At 43.2% G+C, this 25,564-nt stretch overlaps 1 protein-coding gene across 11 annotated transcripts in view; it reads left to right on the top strand.

Moving 5' to 3' along the window:
- Window positions 1–25,564, top strand: part of SMAD1 (SMAD family member 1) — an 86,546-nt gene that overhangs the window by 8,940 nt on the left and 52,042 nt on the right. Inside the window, exon 1 of one of the 11 annotated variants that reach the window (XM_089302429.1) lies at window positions 12,542–12,670. The exons of the other annotated variants lie outside the window; for them this stretch is intronic. The gene's annotated coding sequence lies outside the window, so the exon portion shown is untranslated. Of the gene's footprint in view, window positions 1–12,541; window positions 12,671–25,564 lie in introns of those variants that run through there. 11 annotated transcript variants of the gene reach the window in all.

The raw sequence follows: 25,564 nt of genomic DNA, 5'->3' as shown, positions 1-25,564 counted from the left end.
TGTGTAATTTCGGGAAAAGGGCCTGTTAGCTCTTGTGTCTCCCTCATGTGGAAATTGGAGATTCTAGGTGCAGCCTCGGGATTGCTGGGCAGATGGAATGAGTCCCTCTTCCATATTTCAGCTCATCTAACATGCTGTTCCGGGTGAGGCGTTCTCGAGTGTACTCCTGAGGGGACACAATGAATTCAGTAGGATGTGCTGTTAAATGTGAAACTTCTGGTTTCAGAGGTGTGGAAGTGGAAGGGAAAGGTGCACCTTACAGTCAGTGAAGTACGTGATGCCTAGGACCTGGTACATAACAAGCATTCGGAACATTTTCGCTGTTTTTAAAAATTGGTGTTTTTCTGGAGCCTGGAAAGTGGCTGTGGCCACTATCAAGTGCAGTCTAGATAAAGGAACCCGAGGTTGTAAGGCACCTAATGAACCAGGTGTATTGAGGAGAGTGAAGGCATGGGACTCCCAGCAGTGGAACTGTGGAAGCAGCAAGTTTGGGGATTTGTAGATGGAGCGTTTGCCTGACGGTTTTAGATAAAGGCTTTTAAGAAGAGTGCAGTAAATGAGCTAAGAGAAAAATCTCTGTAATGATTTAGAGAGGCCACTTAAATTGCCCAGAATGCTTTAAAATAAGTATTCTGGATTTATCTGTGGTTTTCTTACGGCATTCATTAGTGATTTTTAAAAAAAAAAAGTGTCAGTAGGAAAAGGGAGATTGACTTATGCCATTTCCAGGGGCAGGGGTAGGCATTGACACTGTGAAGCCCTTCTGAATGTGGGAAGGAAAGTTTTAAGGTTTGACAGTTTTGGGATGACCGAACATACACACACAACCCGAAAGACGGATAACGGATTTGTGGAAACGCCACCACTTACAGAAGAATTGGTCGAGGATGTGAATGAGCCGTTCACCAGCGAGATGCCGACTACTAATGAGCGTAGGATGTTCAGCAGTGTCCCGGGTCAGACTTCACTGCACTGAGGATGATGTCTTTGCCTGTGCTTTGCTGGGTTTTGTCTGTACGCTTTGTGGGGCAGGAAGGACCCATCTGAGAAAGCCAGGCTCTTCTCACCGAAGGAAGGGAAGCCGCAGTTTGCCAACACCCTAAGAGAACCTGGAGCTCCAAGGAGGCACAAACAATCCGAGCTGGAGTCCGAGCTGGAGTCCGTAAGAGGCAGGCGTTCCATCGCCTTGATCGTGCCCTCTGAGACGTGATTCGGAGCCAGGACTCTCCGTTTTAGAATGTGAGGTGTTTCTAGCCCTTCGGGGACTGTCAGTTCCCTGCAGTTTCTTAAGCAGCTGGTGTGATGGATGAGCCTGAGAGACACCAGCGCTTGTTGAGCGTGTTGGAACACACCTTGTTCTCTCCTACCTGTATTGCAGGATTCGATTTTATACTTGTCATTTACTCATTCATGTGAGACACAGTGATGGTTTTGATTATTGAGATGGACTACTTTACGAGGTATTAAAATGAAGTGAGAAAAGTTCCCACATGTAGTAAAAACCTCTTAGAATTCTTTTTTTTTTCATTTTAAAGAATTTTTTTTTTTTTTTTTGACAGGCAGAGTGGACAGTGAGAGAGAGACAGAGAGAGAAAGGTCTTCCTTTTGCCGTTGGTTCACCCTCCAATGGCCGCCGCTGCAGCCGGCGCACCACGCTGATCTGATGGCAGGAGCCAGGATCCAGGTGCTTTTCCTGGTCTCCCATGGGGTGCAGGGCCCAAGCACCTGGGCCATCCTCCACTGCACTCCCTGGCCATAGCAGAGAGCTGGCCTGGAAGAGGGGCAACCGGGACAGAATCCGGCGCCCCAACCAGGACTAGAACCCGGTGTGCCGGCGCCGCAAGGTGGAGGATTAGCCTAGTGAGCCACGGCGCCGGCAATTTTAAAGAATTTTTAAAAGTTCGTCTTCACGTTTACTTTCCAGGTTGTCTCTTAAGGATAATAGTTAGTGATCTTGAGCTTTTGGAGACTTTTCAAAAACTGCCCCTAACAGCAGGTCTGCTGGTTATTGGTAGGCTCCATCCCTCGCTTAATTACCGTCAGTGTTCAGCACTGAGTTCTTTCCTACCTGTGGGACACAGACTTGGCCTGCATCCTCCGCCTCACCATCTTCTTTCTTTACAGTGACCTGGTGGTGTTTCAAGGTTGAGGCAAAAGCATTTGCCTCTGTCCCACATGCTTACCACTTGTCATGCTACCCGTAGGCCCCTTCTGAGTGAGGAGTGACTGGGAGTACGGGTTGGTGTGCATTGATAGGACCTGCCACTCAAGCTCTGGACACGAAGTTGCAGAGGGAGGGTGAAGGCTGGGAAAATGAGTTAACTTCATCAGACAGTAACTCTTCCATGCTGTGGATAATGCTATAGAAGTTACCTATTCAGCCCATGCTAAAGCTCAGGACAGCTGATTGTATATAGCTTGCCATCTCATTATAACAGCTTCCTGTTTTGCTTTTTGCCCATTGCTGGCTTTGAAGTGTGGCATAATTAATAACAGCCTCTTTATTCCCCTTGTGTGTTCATGTTTGTGTGCTCCGGGTTTTTACTTAGTTTGTTCAAGCTTGAGGGAATGTTAGATTGGTTTTAAATATTTTGCTGTTAACTGTGAACAACTGGTTATCATGTGAATGATTGGCACAAAAACTGACATTTATTGCATTTAAATCCTGGAGAGTTTTATCAAATTGTGTGGACTGAGACATTGCTCTGCGTTCTAAGATAGCCTCCTGTAAAAGAAGTGCTTCCTCACTGTGGGATTTGTGAGGTCAGTATTGACCAATTCAGCAAGCATTTCATGCGTTCCTACTGTGTATCCAGCACGGATTCTGTTTTAGGGGAGATAGAATAATGTAAGTCCATTTCTGCTTTGAATGTTAAAAGATTGCAGTAATATGAACAGTTCACAAGGGGTGGACATTGTGGTCCAGAGGGTTAAGCCACCACTTGGGACACTTCATCCCATATTGGAGTGCTGGTTCAAATCTTGGCTCCTCCACTTCCTTTCCAGCTTCCTGCCAGTGTGCACTCTGGGAGGCAGCAGATGTTGGCTCAAGTGCTTGGGCCCCTTTCACGTACCTGAGAGACCTGGGTGGTATCCTGGGCTCCTGACTTCATCCTGGCCCAGCCTTGTTTGTTGTGAGCATTTGGGAAATGAATCAGTGGATAGGAGATCTCTGTCTTTGATCTTCTACCTTTCAAGTAAGATGAAAATAAGTAAAAATAAACATTTTGAAAAAAGTTACAAACCGTAGGTGTTAATATTACATGGTCTTTTTAAATAACTGACTTTAAAAAAATATTTATTTATTTTATTATTTATTTGAGAGGAAGAGTTACAGACAGAAAGAGGGAGAAGTAGAGTGAGGTCTTCCATCCTTTGGTTAACTCCCCAAATGACAGCAAGGGCCAACCCTGGGCCAGACGGAAGCTGGGAGCTTCTTCTTGGTCTCTCATGTGGGTGCAGGAGACCATCTTCCTCTGTTTTCCCAGGCCATCAGCAGAATTGGATTGGAAGAAGAGCAGCTGGGACTAGAACCAGAGCCCATATGGATTGCCCATGCCACAGGTGGAGGCTTAAACTACTATGCCACAGCACTGGCCCCAATTTCACTTATAGTTGGGATAGTCTTTCAAAGTCTAGGATTGGGAAGGAAATCTGATGCACTTGGCAGAGTTGTTCCTTCCCACCAACTTCTATCTTAGTTCATTTTTGAGTGTCTCTTTTTGCATTTCTACTAAACTTCACGTTGTGTCTCTTACACACTTGATACCGTTGGGATAAGGGGTCATAAATGTAGGACTTGCTTGGAGGATCTCGGAACACTGAGCAACAGTACAAACCTGCTGGTCTAGTCTAGCTTCTGTTGTAATGCCTTTTATTACAGTTATCATATTAACTCTTTAGACTGAGTCCCTTGAGGGTATGGGCAGTCTCTTTATGATCTTCGTGTTAGCACAGTGCCTGGCACAGTTTCCCACCTTGTTTGCACACCAGTCACACAAACAGTAACTACCACAAAGTCTGTTCAAGGGTTGTGGTGGGGGAGCTTTTGAAAAAGATCATGGGGATGTGCAAGAACACTAAGACCTATTGGCCTGCAGCACAGCAGGTGCTTGGTGGGTAGATTTTTTTCATTTTGGTGCTCTTAAAAGCACATCAGAAAGTATGGTGGTTTTTTATACTTGGCAGCTCTTGGCACTGTGTGATGCCTAAGTAGGTACTCAAAAATGCCAATCAAATTTGAGGATTGACTGTGTTGCTCTTTCTCTTTGAGGTGAAAAGAGATAGGAAGAAAAGGTAGAAAAGAGGTAGGAAGAAAAGGTAGAAAAGAGGTAGGAAGAAAAGGTGTGTGTTTGATATCTTTCTCCTCGTGAAGGAAATCAGCAGTTCCTTGAGTCCCCAAGTGGAACTGTTGAGATGTGAGGTGCTTGGGTTACACAGAGAAAAAGAGAAGAAAAGTGGAATGGAGTGGAGTGGAGTGGAGCAGTGGTTCAAGTGGAAGAGTTTTGGTCATTACAACTGGCCTCTAGTGGATAGAGGCGGGGATACTGGGAAACAGCCTGGCATGCTGACAGGGAGACACCACAGAATGAAAGATGAGATGGGGGTGGGGAGGCAGACACCTGCCCGTGTGTCTGCCACCCGGGGCTGGGGCCTGCTTTACCTTCCCCTCGGCGCCTCATTCCTGAAGCCAGCCCCTCGGCAGTGGAGAGGGCCCTTGTGACCTACAGCTGTGTAGGAGGCATTGAAATTAACACTGCAGTGCCTGACCTGTGTTAAAACAAGTGAACAGTATTGGGAAATGTGCTTTAGTTTCCTCTGTCTCCTGCTTTGCTTGTTTGGAAAAGTGTAGCCTCAAGAAAAAGTGAGACAGTCATTTTTGCTCTGTTTTGTTTATGTTTTTAATAAAGGGTCTTAAAAATAATCAGTGGGGACGTAAAGAGCACGCATGCCTTTGAAGGAGGTTCATTTTGGTAGTTCCATGGACGGACAGTGAGAAAGGGCTAAGCAGAGGTGCTGAGGTGAAGTAATGGCGCGAATTTCCTTACGCCTTTCATGTTATTACTTAGAATTTCTTACCTCTGTTCTAAGATCTTTAGATCAAGCATAAAGGTAATTTTGTTGTTGCTGATAAACTCTTGGCTTTTTCATGTTCCAGAAAAGTAGGAGGATGTCAAGAAGGAAAGCAACAGCAAAAACAAAAATCAGCTGGAAAGGGGAGGAGTTGGAAGGACTAAAGTAGAACAGATCCTTGTGTGCTGAGCCTCCTGCAGCTGTGTAGGAGAAGCTGGGTGGCACAGGGACTGCCTCGGCAAATTCCTCCCCCTGCTCCCTCCTCAGTTTCGGCATCTCCAAAACAGTACTTACCTTATAGGGTGCTTGCAAGGATGGGGAGAGTTGGTCAGTTTAAGGTGCTCAGAGCATCTCTTGGTGCTTCTGGGTTGGGCAGTGGGGTGTGATGACAGAAGCATAATTTTTTTATTCTTTCCAAACACTTGAAAATTGACAGAGACCTCAGATGCACTCTTTTTTTTTTCTTTTTCTTTTTGAAGATTTATTTATGTATTTGAAAGTCAGAGTTACACAGAGAGATAAGGAGAGGCAGAGAGAGAGAGAGAGAGGTCTTCCATTGCTGGTTCACTCTCCAGTTGGCCGCAATGGCCGGAGCTATGCCTATCCGAAGCCAGGAGCCAGGAGCTTCTTCCGGGTCTCCCATGTGGGCGCAGAGAGACCCAAGGACTTGGGCCATCTTCTACTGCTTTCCCAGGCCATAGAAAGAGCTGGATTGGAAGTGGAGCAGCCAGGACTCCAAACAGCACCCATATGGGATGCTGGGACTGCAAGCAACGGCTTTACCTGCTACACCACAGTGCCAGCGCCTCAGATTTACTCTTACGTAGTGTTTCCCACAGAACCACCTGCACAGTGCTCGCTGCTTTTGAAATTGGTGGTGACCGTGATGAAAGTTTTTTGAGCCTTCTTCAGGCTATTTCAGATGCTCTGTGAAAGACTGTTTCTTGGCTCTACTCAGAATTCCAGGAGAAGGATGGAGTCATTTGTATGATTCAGGGTGTTTATAAGTTTTTATAACATAGTCATCCTTGTAGTTAACTGTCATTCACTTAGTGATTTCCCACAGCTATTCTTGATTCATGAATAGACATTTCTTTAGAATTTATTGTATTCCCAGGGTAAGTAACACCTTTTTTGTTAGTGTGAGCAAAATATTAAGAATTAAAGGTTTCTTTGTTAAGCTATAGTGCAATCCAAAAGCAGTGGTTAATTTTTATTAAGGCTACTCTGGATTAGCTACGCACTGTTGATGCTCGCTGATACAACTGGCTGATAGTCGATTGAACACATTTGGATTTCCATTGCAGGGTAAATAACAAAACTCAGGAAGCAAGCGAGATGTTGTGGTAGCGAGACAATGTTGGCTACCCCACCTGTATGTATGTCCCTCCTTGGACCAGCAGCCTGGACATGTTGTCCTGTGACTCCTATCACAGGCTCTCTCGTGATAGGAGCCACCTGTAAGCTTGGTGGTGGTGAGACCTGCGTTGTACCCGTTTCCTTTCTTTATATTGGCTGTGAGTGCTTCAGGACTTTGTTTAATTAAACAGTGGTGACCACACCTCTCTTAGTAGCCGAACACATAAAGGAGGACAGTTCTTTCTAAGAGCATTCTTTCTGTTGAGTTTTCCCCTTTGGTTGAATGGGGAAGGTAAGGGAGAAGACTTGACTGAGCTCCCCTAAACCTGTAGACAGTGCTTACTTGATCTCTAGTGCTGCTTCCCTGCATCCAGTGAAAACTTAGATTTGCTTCTTCTGACTCTGAGGGGTAGGGAGGAGGCTCAGGCAAGGGTTGCTGCTCTTTGTCCAGTGACTGCTGACATGCCCGAGTGAATGTTTGCAGTCCAGTGCAGTTTTTGGCAAGTTGGAAATAGGCTGTCATTGATTATCACGTGGAGGGAGTGAAATCTGGTTGATCTCAGTGTTTGTGTCAGTAGTTATATAAACTTGAACTGTTGGGGTGATTCTCTCCTTCCAAATGACAGGTTTATATACTAGAAAAAGGACAGAATGAATTGCTCTCGAAGATGTTTGAGTGATACAGAACTTTTGGGAGTTGGGGTAAGAAATGCATGCACTGAAAACTGATGGATATTTGAATTGTTAATGGAAGGGAGACTAGGGGACTTCAGTGGGAAGGGAGCTTATTTTTTGGTTATGTCATTTTGTAAAATTGAATTTTTTGTTCATATGGCTGAATTGCTTCATCAAAGAGTACATTTTGATCTGTAGAGTATTCACCCAGAATTAGGTTATATATTTCAACCCCATAGAAGGAATATGTTTCCCTAAAAATCTGTGTGAGGGGTATTACATTCTGTACAGATATACTTTTAATTATTTTTTCCTTTACAAAAAGATAAATCTTGCTATCTCTTGGTCATAATGCTGTCTTTTGCAGCTACACAAAATAAAGCTGTTAACTACTTTTAGTTTTTACTTATTTATTTTCGTGGGGTTTAAAAAAAAAAAGATTTATTTATTTGTTTGAAAGAGTTACAGAGAGTGAGAGAGAGAGATCTTCCAGGGCTGGGGCAGGCATAAGCCAGGAGGCAGGGGCTTCCTCTTGGTTTCCCACATGGGTAGCAGGGGCCCAAACACTTGGGCCATCCTCTGCTGCTTTTCCCAGGCCATTAGCAGGGAGCTGGATTGGAAGTGAAGCAGCCAGGACACCAACCAGCACCCATATGAGATGCTGGTATTGCAGGCGGTAGCTTTACCCGCCATGCCAAAGTGCTGGCCCTATTATTGGGGTTTTAAATTTTGAAAACAATAATTGTTGGAAAGTGATCAGCTCCAGTCTACACTCCCCTGGTTACAGCTCATGCTTAAGGCAATTATTTAATGGTGTTTATTTCCTTCAAGGTCTTTTAAAATGCACATATATGTACAGACCATTTTCCCCCTCTATTTGTGTTCTTAAAGAGGGCTCATACTATAGATGCTGGTCTGTAGTTTCTCTTAACAAAAAAATTATTATAGGAGTGGGTGTTCAGCCTAACAATTAAGATACCCACATCCCACTTCTGAGCGCCTGGTCTTGATTCTGGGTTCTGGAAACGGACTCCAGCTTCTTGCTCATACAGACAGACCCCTGGAAGAAGAAATGATAGCTTAGGTACTTGGGTTCCTGCCACCCTTGTGGGAGACCTGGGTTGAATTCCCACCTCCTGGCTTTGGCCTCAGCTGTTGTGACATCTGGGGAATGAACCAGTGGATGGGATCTCCCTCTGTCTGGGTCTCTCAAGTGGATGGCAGGGTCCCAAGCATTTGGGTCATCTGCTGCTTTCCAGGCACATTAGTAGGGAGCTGTCTGGGAAGTGAAGGCAGACCTATGTCTCAGTCATGCTGATATGGGATGAGGGGGTCCCAGGCAGTGGCTTAACCCTCTGTGCCACGATGTTGACCCCTAGAACATGAATACCTTTGATTAGATCTGTGTGTGTACACATCTGAGGATCCCTTGTAGCTCACTCAATCTTGGCCATTTTCTCTCATAATCCTCATACTGCTTCTTTGCTGAATCTAAACCATTCTCCCACTGTCCTTTAAAAAACAAGCAACAACAACAATAACAACAAGCCAGCTTTGCACAGCATCTAAGATTGTACCACTCACTACCCTTCGTTGTTAGTCATTTGCTATCTCACCACCCAGCATCTCCGCTAATTTCTGCAAGACTGCAGCTCCTGGCCTTTACTCTCTCCAGGTGACTTGTCGTCATTCTAGTGACCTGGACTTTGACGTCACTTCAGCTGCTCAGTCTCAGTCCTCCGTGTATGGGATACCATACTAATAAAGACCAAACCCATTACTCTAACTTCATGATTAATTATTTTCTTTACATAAGCAGTAAATGTTATTCGTTCATAGCTGCACCTTCAGAACACAGCCAAAATCTGACTTCCTTTATTATCTCATACCTTAATCATTGCCGTAGCTTCCTAATTGGTCTCCCACCTCTCCCTTCTCTTCCCTGCATCGAGTTCTCAGTCTCTTCTCACCTCCTGCCTGCCATAGTGACCCTGTTAAACTGTCAGCCGGCCTGGCTTTCCTCTGCCCAGGTCTTCTGGCAGCTCCCACCTCAATTTGGAACAAAGCTAGAAAGTGTCTATGGATCCCCACATGCTTGCCCCCTGTTGCCTTGGACCTCATCTCCCATTACAGTCCCCTCCTTCACTCCACCCCACCCACATTGGACTCAGTGCCGTTCCTTGGGCATTTTAGGTGCTTTCTTGCTAAATGGCCTTTGCACTTGCACTTGCTCCTCTGTCTGCTTGGAATTCACTTCCCCAAATGCCCCTTCCAGGATGCTCTTCAAGATACCACGTGCTCAGTGAGGCTGTCCTTGACCACCAGAATGCAGGCCCAGTGAAGGCAAGGCCTTCACGGAACAGTTGTCCCTCTAAGTTCCCTGATGCAGTGCTGGCACACAGTAGGTGGTTCTTGAATGACATGAATGCCTGTAGTGTTTATCAATTTATCATCTTTCTTTAAAGTTACAAAAGAACTTCATTAAGCAGCCAAAAATTGTAATGTAAACTTCATTTTTTTTTTGTTTACCCAAAGTATTAAAGTTAGCTTTCTTTGGGATACAGCTCTGGCTAATAAAGTACCGTGTGTTTTTTATTGTGTTAGAATTTTAACAACTCCATATGCTGGGGAAGGTGGTGGTCTCACAACATTGTGGAAAAGCAACCCAAGGCTCAGAGAGTTTGTTTTGTTCAAAGTGCAGCTGCCAAGCGGGAGAGCTGAAATTGAAACTTGTTCAACTTAGGGACTCTTGTTTTCTAATTTAGAAATCCTCTTGAAATGACAAATAAACTTTAGGGCTTTTATTTGAAAGCCTGGAGAGTGAGCCTGAATTTCTCACCCTGGGCTTAGCCTGCCTTTTGTTTCCATTTTGAAAAATACGCAAAATAAATGGTTAACTATAACATTCCTGACAATGACAGATCAACAAGTTTTATTTCTCTCACCTGTGGAGGAAGTGGCCTCCACCCAGTTTTACTGAATTAGGAGGGAAGTGATTTTTTCAAGTGATAAAAAGAAATAAAATTCCATGCTCTTCCCAGAGGAGGAGCTCAACAATTGGGAGAGTGGCGTGAGACCATATGTTGGTTTGTAAAAGGATATAACTTGTAAAGATGTTTCCTTTGATGCCTGTGATGAATATGGATGTGTTTCCCTTCTAGAGGGTCCTGATTAAATTATGCAATTAAGAGCTGAGCAGAGGATCTAAATATAGGGAAAGGGTTCAGGCTGTCCTGCCTGGTGTATGTCAGCTCACCCCTACAGATGTGCATGTTTGTTGACAAAAACAGCACCTGTGAGATCAGCAGAGCAAGAGAAATAGGTTCCAAAAAATGAAACCCAGCAGGATTTTTTTTTTAAAGAAAGGAATAGTTTTTTTTTTTCTCTTGTAGTCTGATTCCATTTTCATCTATGAATTTGGTATTTGGATCACTTTTTTACAAACTCAATGACTTTAAACTTTAGACCTATTGCTTACTAGAATGTGGTCTTGAGAAAGTAACTTAACCTCTGAGCCTCCAGTTTTTCAGTGTCACGGGGGTAATGATATATTCCTTGCAAGGTTGCTGTGAGTAGGAGATGACATGTTTGTAAAAACAGCCCTTATGATGCGTGCCGAAGGTAGTAGCTCAGTAAAACACTTTGGTTTATTTGCTAATGGAATCATTCTTAACTGGCCAATAAAGGAAATTTACCAGGGTTAGCATTCTTTGCCATCAGTAAAATTGCTACTCTAGAAAAGCAAAGCTGTGACTCAAAGAGAATAGTGTTCTCTAAGAGACAACTGCAGTAGACTTTCCTTGAGTATTCAATAAAATTAAAATTTATTTTTTATTTTTTATTTATTTATTTATTTTTGACAGGCAGAATTAGACAGTGAGAGAGAGAAAGACAGAGAGAAAGGTCTTCCTTTTGCTGTTGGTTTACCCCCCAAGTGGCTGCTGAGGCCGGTGCACTGCGCTGATCCGAAGCCAGGAGCCAGGTTCTTCCTCCTGGTCTCCCATGGGGTGCAGGGCCCAAGCACTTGGGCCATCCTCCACTGCCCTCCCAGGCCACAGCAGAGAGCTGGACTGGAAGAGGAGCAACCGGGACAGAATCCGGCTCCCCAACTGGGACTAGAACGCGGGGTGCCGGCACTGCAGACGGAGGATTAGCCTAGTGAGCCTTGGCGCTGGCCTATTTTATTTTATTTTATTATTATTTTTTTAAGATTTACTTTATTTATTTGAAAGGCAGAGCTACAGAGAGAGGTAGAGACAGAGAGAAAGAGAGAGAGAGGTCTTCCATTCACTGGTTCATTCCCCAAATGGCAGCAATGGCTGGAAGCGAGCTGATCCGGAGCCAGGAGCTTCCTCCCGGTCTCCCACATGGGTACAGGGGCCCATGGACCTGGGCCATCCTCTGCTGCCTTCCCAGGTACAGCAGCAGGGAGCTGGATTAGAAGTGGAGCAGCTGGGACTTGAACCAGTGCTCATATAGGATGCTGATGCTGCAGGTCAGGGCTTCAACCCACTGAACTACAGCACTGACCTCGCAATAAAGATAAATTTTAAGATGCCTGTGGCCTGCTGTCTTCTGGTGTTTGAGGGGTGTGCCTTGCTGGCTAGATGAGCCTGCTCTGTGTTTGAGTTGCTGTGATTACAGAGGGGCTTCCTCAGGGGGAGGAAACAGGACTGGGGATCTAGAGAGGCTACCACGACAAGCATGAACTGCAGAATGGGAATTCAGTAGGATTAAGGAATGTTGTAGGACTTTTAGAGGAAATGGCAAGGAGACACGGAAAAACCAAGTTTGTTTGTAGTAGTTAGGGACTAACTGAAGAAAACTTTTAAGTGCCGTCCGTCTGCTTAACAAGTAATCATCTAACGAGACGAAGCAGAGTTGACACTTGCTGTTCTTTAGGGAATCTCTGTGACTAAGAATTAACCAGGCGCTCTAAAATCAGCCCAAGTTTTTCAGGATGGAAGAGTTTGTTCGTGTGGAGCAAAAGAAGGAAAACTTCTCTCCAAGATTTTTCTAACACAGTGAAGATATGTTGACCAGCATACTTGATGCAGCTAAATAGATAAACTGCAGTTGTATCTAGAGAAGCTCATGTAATTGTGCCATCCACACATTCCATACTTCCTGTGCATCAAGGGAATGCAAATTCTGAAATCCTTTGGCTAAAATGTCTCAGCTTGCAATCAACTTATAAGTGGTAGGTGGCAAGTATAAGCTGTAATTCAGTCTCCATGTTCCTCCTCTTCTTTTGATTATTAAGATTCCCACTCACTTAACACTCTGCTGGGAGAGATAGATTGCAGCTCGGGTTGTGTCGCAGAGTCACACCTGAGAGACTGGAAGACCGGCTGTTAGTGTTGCTGCTATAAAGACTGCTTTACTATAAAAAGGCTCCCAAGAGCTTTAAGTTCTCCCACCTCCACACTCCCAGTTTCTCCAGATTTGGAAAACCAGTCTGTGGCACGAAAATACAACAGACTAGGTGTTTTGCCTCATTGATTCCACATTTAGAAGGTGGGGGAGGTTTGGAGGTAACCAAGACAGGGCTATAGTGAGAAAGGTGAGAATTCTGGGAGTTGGTGACAGTGGGGCTTTTCCTGCTGCTGCTGCCAGCTAAGACCAGCAGCTTTGTTCTGGATCTCTGTGGCTCTTCAAGTGGCTTTCTTGGATAGAGAATTCGTTTACATAGAAGGCCCTGTTCTTTGAGCGAGAAGTAAAGTTTGTTTTAGTCTTTCTAGCACTGAAGTATTTTAAAAAGTGCATTTGAATCTGGGAAAGAAATGGCGAGAGGTTTGTCCATCATTTCTCTTTTGGGTCTAGGGTTTCTCGTGGTGAGTTTTATTTGGCTGTGAAATTGGGAGGTGTTGAAAATTGGAAGCTAACTGCTGTTTACAATCAAGAAAAAGAGGTGCATGGATGCATCACCTGTGCCTCAGTTCTTAATTGGAGTGGCCGGGAGTGAGAAGCATTTGAGCCGATTATTGGTTGAAATCAAATCACAGAGCACTGTTACTTTAGGATTTTTTTCCTTGACTGAAATAGCTCAATCTGTCTGCACTTTCATATTTGGTATCATAGCATTGAACTTGGGTAGCAATTTTTAACTTTTTCCTTTCTGCTTTAAGAAATGAAAATGAATTGTTTGGCATTGGTACCGCTTACCATGGCATTGTGTTTGTTCCCAAGTACTATCTCCACCTGTCTCTATTGTTTTACCAGTCTCTGGAAAGATGGGTGTATTCCAGTGTCCACTCTCGCCTTCCTGCTGGTCAGCTCTCATGTGAGTTGACTGCTACTCCATTTTTAAGTGCAGCTATGTGCTGTTTAATGACAGGGATATGGCCTGAGAAATGTGTCATTAGGTGATTTTGTCATTGTGTGAACATCATAGAGCGTACTTACACAAAACTGGGTGGGATAGGCCTACCTTTCAACTTGTCTCTTGATGTAATCAAGAGACATGGTGAACCTGAGATATATCAGGATACTTCAAAAAGTTGATGTAAGAATGGAATTAAGGGGCTGGCAAGGTAGCATAGTGGGTAAAGCTGCCACCTCTGATGTTGGCATCCCATATGGACACTGATTTGAGTCCTGTCTGCTCCACTTCTAATCCCCCTGATAACGGCCTGAGAAAAGCAGCAGCAGATGACACCAAATGTTTGGGCCCCTACCACCCATGTGGGAGACTTAGATGAAGCTCCTGGCCCCTGGGTTCGGCCTGGCCCAGCCCTGGCCATTCTGGACACCTGGAGAGTGAACCAGCAGGTAGAAGATCTCTCTGCCTTTCCCTCTCTTTCTGTAATTCCAACTTTCAAAATAAATAAGTATATCTTCAAAAAAAACAGTTTTTAAAAGAAGAAAAAATGGAATTAAAATATTATTCTTGGTGCCAAAATTTTGAAAGCCATGCATAGTTTTTTCATAAAATGCATTTTCCATAAGCTTTTTTTGCATGGATTTCAGTTTTTTTTTTTTTTGCATTGAAATGTATATCTTTTAATTCCATTTTTCACGAGCTTTTTGAAAGCACCTCATGGAAGGCAGCTACAGGTATAACATAGCACATTGTTTTATAATAAATATATTTTTTATTAAGTGGGGCACATTTGAAGATAATGATGAAAGTGTGGCATAGTAAATACATAGTAGCAGTCATTTATTATCGAGTATTAAATATGATATATAATTATGTGTGCTGTGCTTTTACATGACTGGCAGTGCAGGAGGCTTGTTTACCCCAGCACCACCACAAACACGTGAGTCATGCATTGTACTATGGCAGATGCAACGTCACAAGGCAGTCTTTTTTCAGCCCCATTGTCATCTCCGCGATCCATCATCAACTGAAACGTCATTACCCAGCAGATGACTGTCGAGGGCATTTTATTCAGTTAGTTTTATCAAAAGTTGCAAGCAGGGCCAGTGTTTAGCCCAGTGGTTAAGACACAATTAAGATGCCCGTGTTGCATGTCCAGAGTGTCTGGCCTCAATCCCTGTCTTTGCTTCGGATGCCATCTTCCTGCTCATACAAACCCTTGGAGGCAGGAGTGACAGCTCAAGTAACTGGGTCCCTGTTGCCCATGTGGGAGAGCGGAACTGAGTGCCAGCTGCTGGCTTCTGCTCAACCTAGCCCTGATTGTTGTGGGCATTTGCAGGAGGTGAACGTGGATGGGAATGCGCTCTCTCTCTCGCGCTCTCTCTCTCTCTCTCTCAAATAAATAAAAGCTTTAAAAAATTGCAAGTTCTCAATGCTTGATTTGTGATTCAGTGGCCTAATGCCTCCAACCTCCCACCACACACACATACACCCTGCCAGCGTTGTAAATTCTAGCTCATTCAATTCTTGGCTTGATGGTGGGTTATTCTTCATGTCTTAAAATATTTCCTGGCATGAAATCTGTGAATTATTTTGCTTTTTTTTTTTTTTTTTTTTGACAGGCAGAGTTAGTGAGAGAGAGAGACAGAGAGAAAGGCCTTCCTTCCATTGGTTCACCCCTCAAGTGGCCGTTATGGCCGGCGCTGTGCCAATCTGAAGCCAGGAGCCAGGTGCTTCCTCCTGGTCTCCCATGTGGGTGCAGGGCCCAAGCACTTGAGCCATCCTCCACTGCACTCCCGGGACACAACAGAGAACTGGACTGGAAGAGGTACAACCAGGACTAGAACCTGGGGTACCGGCACTGTAGGTGGATGATTAGCCTAGTGAGCCGCGGCGCTGGCTGAATTATTTTGCATTTTAAGCATTTTAACCATAATGTATAGTGTCTGGTCTTCTCTGAGCCTATCGTTTCTGTACGTGTCTGAAATGTTTAGGGTATCTCTTCTGTCCTGCTTGGGAATCACAGTCTCTTTTGACAATTCCGCCTTTGTTGGGAGTATACAGTCAATTTGCACCCCTGAGTGAAATCAAACAGGTTAGCTAATCGTAGGTTTGAAGGAAAGAGCATTTGAAAGTGCATTTGAAAGTAAAGTAAGCATTACAGGTTCCCTGGCATTTTCCCCTTTGACCCTTACGATGTTTTATTTTAGCCAAGCATCTCAGAGGAGACAAGAGTGAGTCTCACCAGGCCCTGAACACTGAAATTTGGTGGGATGACACAGGCTTTTCTGTAGTGCTAGTGAATACTGCCTCCAGTCACTTTACACACCACTTCTCTTAGGTGCTTTATGTCTTCTTGGCGTCAAGTGAGGTTTGTGGTGAAGTGGTCTTCTAGGATTAAAAATCCTGCGCCGTGAAACTCTTACCGTTTCCCTATGATCACATTGAGGCCTCATTGTAAATCTGCTTTGGGAGCTCAAGGCTTTGTTTTTCTCTGTATTTACAAGATCAGCCCGTCTGTTGACAAGGAAACTAGGTGGTACAAGTCTAGTTGTATGTATACGTATTAGCATACGTATTGTATGTACACATATTATTTGGAGACACTTATCCTCCCCACCCCCCACCCCCACACACAAAAGGGTCAAACAGAATTTTTACAGAGTTGTCCTTTTCTTCTTGAATAACTTCTCCCGCTTTTAAACAGTTTCAAAATGAAGGTAATCAATACCCAGAGCTTTTAGTTTCTTAATTCTTTTGATCTCTAGGCCATGATTTTTTAATCATTAGTTAAGGTAGAGTAATGAACCAAAGAACAAGAACTGGGGGAAAAAATCGCTTGCTTCATTGACAATAGGCCATTTATTTTCTGTCACTTGCCTTTTTTAAGGTATTGTCAGTCTTTGCTTTTTCTTCTCCCCATCTCTTTTTGGAATCTGTTATTTTTTGTTTGTTTTACTGAATAATGTAATTATTCCTTCGCTGTTCAGTGGCGTTATTTATTTTGTCTAGTCCACTGAATTCCATGCCCGTGCGAGAATTACACAGCAGCCCATGGCCTGAAGCTGGTGCACAGGGCTGTGTGTCCGATTGGTCTCTCTCTAAGGTGCTTGGCTTATAGCATTTGGCAGCTGCCCTGCTACACTCCGCTTATGGCATCTTCAGATGCAAAGTAGAAACTTCCCTTCCTGTGGGGATCTGGGGTCTATACAGTACTGAGTGGCAGAGGCTGCGTTTTGTTGGTGCTCACCCATTAGGATAATTACTTGTTTCTTTACTCTGATGAGGCCGAGATAACAAAAATGCCCCTTGTTGTGCATGTGGCTAATTTGATTTCCTTTACAGTTAAAGGTACACAGGAGTTGAGTGTTTTGAATTTTTTGCTTTTTTCCATTTAACATTAAAGAATAGCTGTAAGTTGCAAAATCAAATAACCAGTTCAAGAGGAGTTAATAAGAATAGTTTCTTGATATGGCTTCTGGCTGTACTGATAGAAATCATTCCCATGGCTGAAGTCCATAGGAAGAAATTCTGAATTCAAAATGCTGTTTTAAACTATATTTTTATTACTTCCCAAACCAGATCACACCATAAATCCAACCTGACTGCTAAGTAGACTGTATATGTGGCTTGAGCTCATTAGTTGATTTTTTTTGTGTGTTTTTTTTTTTTTTGTAATTAGCAAATATTTATTTAGGAAGACTTTTTGGAAGTTATAGTTTTCCATTAAAGAATGTTTGAATCATTTAGAAATTTAGAAACGAATGAGGTATTACTGATCTTCCAAAACTGGCCAGTGTTAATGTTTTGGAGTATTTATATAGTTGTTTATGCTGTATGTACCATTTTATGTTCTGCCAAGTTATTACATAGATTTTGTTTTTCCAAGTTATTACATGGTTTCTATGAACATAATTTTTAAGGGCTACATGATATTCCATTGAACAGATTATACAGTTTACTTATTTTTTAAAATTTCTTATTTTATATAATGCTCTGTGGAAGATTATATTATATATAATCTTTGTGTGGAAATTTTTTCTCTTTTCATGTGAAAGTTATTTCCTTGAAGTAAGTTTTTAAAGATGAAGTTGCTAGAACAAATATTTTAATATTTTTAAAGGGTATTGGGAGGTGGATTTTTTCTTCCTAGATAAATGCTTTTCTTTCTCGTCAGCGTGAAATGTTTGTATTTGGGCAAGAGGGAAGGAAATCTCTGTTTGCTGACTCATGTTTTTATTTTGCACTTTTAACTGATAAGGCCACTTAGCTTTTGACATAAACTAAGGCAGGAAGTACAAAAAGGGGCAGAAAAAAAAATCAGTTCTCCTGCCAAGGCCGTAGTATCATGGTCTCATTTGGGCTCCTCATGTGAGGTAGGTTACTTGTTTGACTTGTATATTTAAAAACTGCTTAACTCAAGTGGGCAAAAATGAGTCACCAGCCAGCGTTTTGTTTTGTCTGTGTCTGTGTCTGTACAAAGAAAGAGCTGTGATCTTTTCAGTTTTCCTGAGTGGCATCAAGACATGTGCCACCCAGCTGGCCCTTGCAAGTGTTGGGAGGTGGGAGGTTTTTAAATTTTTCTTTCATTTCTGTAATGGAAAGCCTGCCTGTGTCGATGCCTTATCCATCTTTCTAATACGAAAATCTAATCACATTGATGTTGTGATCTCAAACTTCCCACTGGTCCACAGCATAAGACGTACCACAGACTTTTACCAGTCTTGCATCATTGCCAACTAGATTGAAACACAACCTTTCCATCCAGTGTCTGTGAGAACTAGCACTGCAGAAAAGTGGTTTATAGAATCAGGCTCCAAAGCGAGGCAGAGTGGGTTCAGATCCTAGTCTTGTCACATCATTGCTATGTACGTGACTTTGGACAAGGTATTTACCTTCTGTGTATCTCAGTTTCTTGCCTATAAAATGAGGGAAATGGTGGAATTCTCTTCGGAGGGTTTGTTGGTAGTTAACAGATGTAAAGGGCTTAGAGCAGGGCCTGGCATGTAGTGCATACTCGAAATGTAAGCTCCATTGTTTCACAGTTCTACTCATCTTTTAAGGCCTGTCTGATATTTCCTCTTTGAAAAAACTTCCTGAAGTCCCTGGACTTAATGGTTCTTTTCTTTCATACACTTTATTATTGTTTGTCTTGATCTGTCCGGGCTGCTCTCGCAAAACTCCAGACTGGAGGCTTATGAACAACAGGAATTGATTTCTTACAGTTTTTCTGGCTGGGAAGTTCAGGTTCATGCTCCTGCAGGTTAGTTGTCTGGGGAAGGCCCTCTTCCTCTTGGACAGCCTCTTCTCAGGACAATCCCCCATGCTGGACAGCACAAGACATCTCTCAGGGCCTCTTGTATGATGCTAATCCCCTGCCATTGTGCCTGAGTTACCTCCCAAAGGCCCCCTCTTCTACCACTATCACTTTGGGGTTAGGATCTCAGTGTGTGAATCTTAGGAGGATGTTGGGCTGATTACCCTTGGCATTGTTTGTACTTGCCTTGGGGCATTTATCACCCTTTTAGTTAGCTAATGGCCGCCCAGCAAATGCACAGTACCTGGGCCTTGTATTCCTGTGCCTGTGGTCCACCTTGGAACAACCACAGCATTCCTTCTGGCTAAGGCCCCATGAGATGTTTTGGTTCAGTGCTCCAGGGTCAGCATGCAGGTTAGATGTCTCCACACCAGCCCTGCCACTGGACATCCGGCCAGCACAGTGCCGGATCCGTAGCCATAACTCATTATAGCTTTGATGCATTAACGTCAATTGGAGTATTTCAAACAAAGGTATGAAAGGGTGTTTCTTTTTATTTCTTTTTTTAAAGATTTATTTATATGAAATAGTTACAGAGAGGGAAAGAGAGAGAGAATCTTCCAACTGCTTCCTACCCCAAATGGCTACAACAGCCAAAGCTGGGTCATCCCGAAGCCAGGAGCTTCTTCCAGGTTTTCCCATGTGGGTGCAGGGGCCCAAGCACTTGGGCCATTTTCCCAGGACTGAAGTGGAGTAGCCAGGACTGGAACCAAGTGCCCAAAGGGATGCTAGTGTCACAAGCAGCAGCTTTACCTGCTATTCTACCCTAGAAATGGTGTTTCTTATTCCATTTCCCCAACACACTTGCCCCAACATGCTGCCAACAGGTTCCTATCAGAGTTTGTAATGACCTTAAGTGATCTTCGTATAACCTCTCCCCCTCTATTTGAAAACCATTGGTTAGAATATTAAAAAGCTGTTTTCAGAGTAGAAGAAAAGGGCAAGAAGAAATAAAACCCCCCTATGAATTATTTTTAGAGAACTAGAAAGAAGCTCTTTTTCTTGTGCATGGATGTGTGTGTGTGTGTGTGTGTGTGTATCCACATGCATGACAATTAAATTGCCTTCTCAGTAGGTGCCAAGTGTGACTTTTGATAATAATGTAGTTTTGTTTTTGTCTTTTCCTTCTCTTAAATGAAAATAATGCCAACCTTGAAAGAATTAGTAAATGTGGGTGAAAATCTTTACTTAAAACAACAGCAGTTGGTAATGCTGCTACTGCTATTGCTGCTACCACCACCACCACCACCACCACCACCACCACCACCTCTCTATATCCTAGTGTAGAAAGTTCAGGGTCTACACTTGGCCTTCTGAGTTCTTCACAGGAACAGATCATTCATCAAACAGAGAATTTGCCACATGCCTAGGCACTGTGCTAGGCTCCGAAGATTTAAAAAAACAAACAGAATTCCTCTGTCATTTTCCTGTGGTGAGAAAGACAGATGTGTAGGTATAGACACATAATTTACTGCGACAGCAGTCCACAGTTGTTATCTTTCTTGATTTTTGAGGATCAGTGATGATTCCCCTTGTGTTTTTCCTGTTAGTGGTAATTTGTGCCTTATTGCTCGTTTTTCCTAGGAGTTTTATTAGTATTTTTAAAGAACCAATTTTGATTTTGTCAAAAGTCAAAGAGAAGGAGAGGCAGAGGCAGAGAGATATCTGTTCATGGTTCATTCCTTAAATGGCTGCAGTGGCTGGGGCTGGGCCAGGCCACAGCCAGGAGCAGGGACTTCTGGATCTCTCATGTGAGTGCAGGGGCCCAGGTATTTGGGCCATCTTTCACTGCTTTCCCAGGCACATTGGCAAGTAGCTAGATTGGAAGCAGAGCAGCCAGGACTTAAAATCCATATGGGATGATGGCACTGCAGGCGGCCGGTTAACCCACCAAGCCACAACATTGGTCCCCTCTAATACACTTTTTTTTTAATGATTTTTTTTAAAGATTTATTTATTTATTTGAAAGAGTTACAGAGAGAGAAGGAGAGGCAGAGAGGAAGAGGGAGGGAAAGAGAGAAAGGGAGAGGGAGAGAGAGAGGTATTCCATCTGCTGGTTCACTCCCCGAATGGCTGCAATGGCCAAAGCTGTGCAGATCTGAAGCCAGGAGCCAGTAGCTTCCTCTGGGTCTCCCATGTGGGTGCAGGAGCACAAGGACCTGGGTCATCCTCCACTACTTTCCCAGGCCATAGCAGAAAGCTGGATCGGAAGTGGAATAGTCGGAACTCGAACTGGCACCCAAATGGGATGGCAGCACTGTAGGCGGCAGCTTTACCACACCTCAGTGTCGCCCCTCTAATATACTTTTAAAAAGAAAATCGCTGCTCTCATTTTCTTCTACTTTCTTTGGATTTAATTCAGTTTTCTCCCCCCCCCTTTTTTTTTCTGGTAATGAATACATAGAAATTAGCTTTAACTTTTTTCCTTTTCTTTTTTTAAAGATTTGTTTATTTATTTGAAAGGCAGAGTTACACAGAGAGAGAGTGAGAGCTTCCATCCAGTAGTTCACTCCCCAAGGATCACAATGGCCAGGGCTGGGCCAGGCCAAAGCTAGGATCCTGGAACTCCATCCAGGTCTCCCAGGTGGGTGGCAGGGGCCCAGGTACCTAAGCCATCTTCTGCTGCTTTCCCAGGTGCATTAGCAGAAGTGCAGTAGCTGGGACTCAAACCAGGACCCATATGGGATGCCAGCATTGCAGGCCACAGCTTAACCTGCTGTGCCACAATGCTAGCCCTTCTTTTCTAATACATGCTTTTAGGACTACACATTTCTCTCATAAGTATGGCTGGAATCATATCACAATTTCTGGTAGATTATTTTTATTATTTAGTTAATTTTTGTTTTCATTGTAATTTCTTTATTGACATATTTTAAAGTGTAATTCTTTTCAATAGGAATATTTTTGTTTTTAGGAATTAATAAGATCAAAGGATATATATATAATTTTACTTCTTTGATACATGTTGAAATTTGCTTTATGGCTCATTATGTGGCTAGTTTGGGTAAATATTGAATTTGTAATTCAAAGATTTATGTATTTTACTCTTGTTTGATGTGGCGTTATGTACATGAATTGAAGCAAGTTTTTAAACATGTTACTCATCTATTTCTATGACTTCTGATTGTTTTCTTAGTTACTGTATTAATCTAACAATGTTGTGGGTTTATCTGTCGCTTTGATTGTTAGTTTTTGCTTTAGTTGTTTTGAGACTGTTACTTGCATAAAAATTTGGGGATTGTGATATCTACATGGTGGGTCAACACTTTTTACATGAAATATCCCCTTCCCTACATTTTTAAATGCTTGCTGATGCTTCTCCAGAGTCAGTTTTGTTTGAATGGGTACCTACGTCAGCTTTTTGGAAAGAGTATGTGTAATACATTTTTTCTATCCTTTGCTTTCAACCTTTCTGTGTCATTTCACTTAATGTGTGTCTGGAAAGTACCATATAACTGATACTTACATAAATGGTGTTTTCCACCCACACCTTCATCTTTTAGACTGTTTAAGAGTTACTATGTATTTACATTTGACATGCTAAAGATGTCATTTAATTGTCTCCTAATTTTCCGTTGAAATGTCAGCTGTCAACCCTATTGTATTTATTTGAAGGTAAAGTGTCCTTTTGAAGAGTTTTGTCTTAGATCTTAAGCAATTTTACTGTGATGTGACACATTGAAATGTGTAGATTTCTTTGTATTTATCCTTCTTGGGGTTTGTGGGGCTTCATGAATTGATGGTTAGTTCTCTGTTGTCAGTTTCTGGAAATCCTTGGCCTGTATCTAAAAATACTGCTTTGTCTCAGTCTTTTCTCCTCACTAGAATCCTCTTAAATGATGCTGGACATTTTTACCGTATCCATTATGCCTCTTCAGTTCTTTTATTTTCCACTTTTTCCCGTTTACCTTAGCATGAACATTTCTTCCTGATCTTTCCGCTCACTGATCTTTTATTTTACTCTAACTAATCTCCTATTAAGTTGATTCTAATACTTTTTATTTCATTACTTTTTGTGGATTCCAATTCTCATTAAAATCCTCAGTCTTCTGTTTCCTTGATATATTAATCAGTGACCATTAATATTTTCATCTATATTTGGTAACTGCACTGTCTGGATCACCTCTTGCTTCTGTTTCTATTCTGTTTTGTTTGGGTCATTTGGTTCTGTCTGCTAGTATGCTTGGTAACTTTTGATTGATTGCTATATATTGTGAGTAAACAATTATAGAGGCTTGGGATGATGTTACCTCCCTCCAATGAGTATTTATTTTATTTCTGGCAAGCTGTTAGAGAGCGATACCCATCACCTTGATCCAGGCTAGGACTAAGATGATTCTGGGGGCTGGCACTGTGGTGTAGTGGGTAAAACTGCTGCCTGCAACACCAGCATCGTATATGGGCAGCAGTTCAAGTCCCAGCTGCTCCACTTCCTATCTAGCTCCCTGCTAATGTGCCTGGGAAAATAGTGGAAAGATGTCCCAAGTGCTTGGGCCCCTGCACCCACTTGGGAAGCACAGAATAAGCTCCTGGATCCTGACTTTGACCTGGCCCAGGCCCCACCATTGTAGCCATTTGGGGAGTGAACCAGCAGATGGAAGATTTCTGTCTTTCCCTCTCTCTGTAGCTCTGCTTTTAAATAGAAATAACACCCCCCCCCCCAAAAAAAGTGATGCTTCTGGGCCTGGTTTCAGTACCTGTACAGACTGCCCCATTTCAGTTTTGCCCCTACATTAGGGCATTCCCTGTAGCAGACTCAGCTGGAAGACGAAGGTACTTAGCAGAGCTCCCCTTTGTCTGCAGGCTCTCAGCTCTGGTTTTGATTCCCTAGTACTGTGAGACTGCTGAAAGGTGCGCTAGTTTTGACTGCCTCTTGCTGCTTGTCACAGGCATTGGCAGGTACCTGGAGAGAAAAAGCAGTGAAGAATGTTGCGCGCTTTTCACTGCCTTTGCCCTCTCTCCAGGATCATGACCCCTCAAGTCTGGAGTGCCTTGGTCACTCTTTGATGTCTTTAAAAAGCTGGGCTTTGTTTGTGAAGAGGTTGCTCTGATACCTGCTCCTCTGTTGCAGCCACAGGTGGTGGGCAGAGGACTTCAACTTTATTACCTTTTGTGTTTTCCTCTGGTAAAGAATAGAGAGGAGGTGTGACTGAGACAACTTGATTGAAGAATTTGGTACAGTATGTGTTCTTGGGTTTCATTCCTTTCACATCAGTAAAAAACAAAATTGTATTTATTTATTTATTTTTATTTTTATTTGTTTGAAAGGCAGAAAGTGGGGGAGAGGTATTTTCCACTCACTGGTTCACTCCCCAAATGCTCACAATAGCTGGGGCTGGGGCTAGGCCAGGTCAAAGCTAGAAGCCTGGAGCTCCATCCAGGTCTCCCACATGGGTGGGTGGGACTCAGGTGGTCTGCTGCCTTCCATGGTACACATTAGCAGGGAGCAGGATCAGAAGTGGAGTAAGCCAGAACTCAAATTAGGTTCTCCAGTATGGGATGCCAGTGTCTCAGATGACACCCATTACACAACAGACCTATCCCAAAAGCAGTTTTTTAGAATCAGGAAATTACTGTTTAACTTGCTCTGTAGCCCATAGACATAGGCTTATTTAGTGAATAAATACTCTAAGATGTTACAATATTTACATAGCAGAAATATAACTACCTTTTCATTTAGCATAAGAAATATTTGAGTAACACACCATGAAACACATGTTATGAGGCCACCATTGTAGTATAGCAGATAAAGCTACTACCTGGGACACCGGCATCCCACATGGGTACCAGTGCATGTCCCGGTTGCTCCACTTCCAGTCCAGCTCCCTGCTAATGGCCTGGGAAAAGTAGCAGAAGATGGCCCAAGTGCTTGGGCCCCTGAACCCATGTGGAGGACCTGGAAGAAGCTCCTAGCTCTTGGCTCCTGGCTTCATCCTGGTCCAGCCCTGGCCATTGCAGTCATCTGGAGAGTGAACTAACAGATGGAAGATTTTCTCTCTCTCTATCTAACTCTGACTTTCAAACAAATAAGTATTTTAAAAAAATAGACTTTCTGACTAATAATTTTATTATTACCTGTTATCTTCAGTTTTGTTGATAGAGATGTATTTTAAATTTATTATTAGAGGTCATAAGTGATTGTGAAAAAATATTATGGTATCTGTTGAGAACTTGGACTTTTTCACACCAGGGTGTCCCTTGGCATGTCTCAGAGTGAATATATTTAAACGGTATCTCCATTTATTAATCAGGAGAATGGCAATGATTGGTCTGTTGTGGCTGTCATAGTTCTCACAGTTCTGGGGGCTGGAAGTCCAGGTGAAGGTTCTGGACATGCAGTTGCTGCTGAGGGCTCTTCCTGGCCGCCGTCCTGCCGTGTCCCCCCATGGCCTTTGCTCAGTGCATGAGCATGGGTATGCTGAAGTGGGAGGGTGGTCTTATAGGACCACCAGTCCCATAGGGCGCCACCCTTTTGATCTCAGTTAACCTTAGTGATTTCCTTGGAGCCTCGGTCTCCAAACACAGCCATATCTGGGGTTGGGGCTTCAACATATGCATGGGGCAGAGGGGGATGCAGCTCAGTCCGTAGCATACTGTGATACGGATGCACTTCAACGTCACAGTGGGTTATGCTCCAGCAAGCCCGTGGCAAAGTCAAACCTGCAGGTGGAACCATTGGAAGTCAGGGACTCTGCACGTCTAACTACTTAAGATAGGACGCTACACAGAGTGATTAATAAATTGTGGTAGTGGTGATTTTTTTTTTTAAGATTGTATTTATCTCAGAGGTAGAGTTCAGACAGAGAGAAACAGAGAGA

Source organism: Oryctolagus cuniculus, chromosome 8, assembly GCF_051225735.1.
Source record: "Oryctolagus cuniculus isolate XC-2025 breed Fujian yellow rabbit chromosome 8, ASM5122573v1, whole genome shotgun sequence".
Lineage (NCBI taxonomy): Eukaryota > Metazoa > Chordata > Mammalia > Lagomorpha > Leporidae > Oryctolagus > Oryctolagus cuniculus.
The sequence above is the reverse complement of the archived record's forward strand: the minus strand, read 5'-3'. Positions and strand labels throughout refer to the sequence as shown.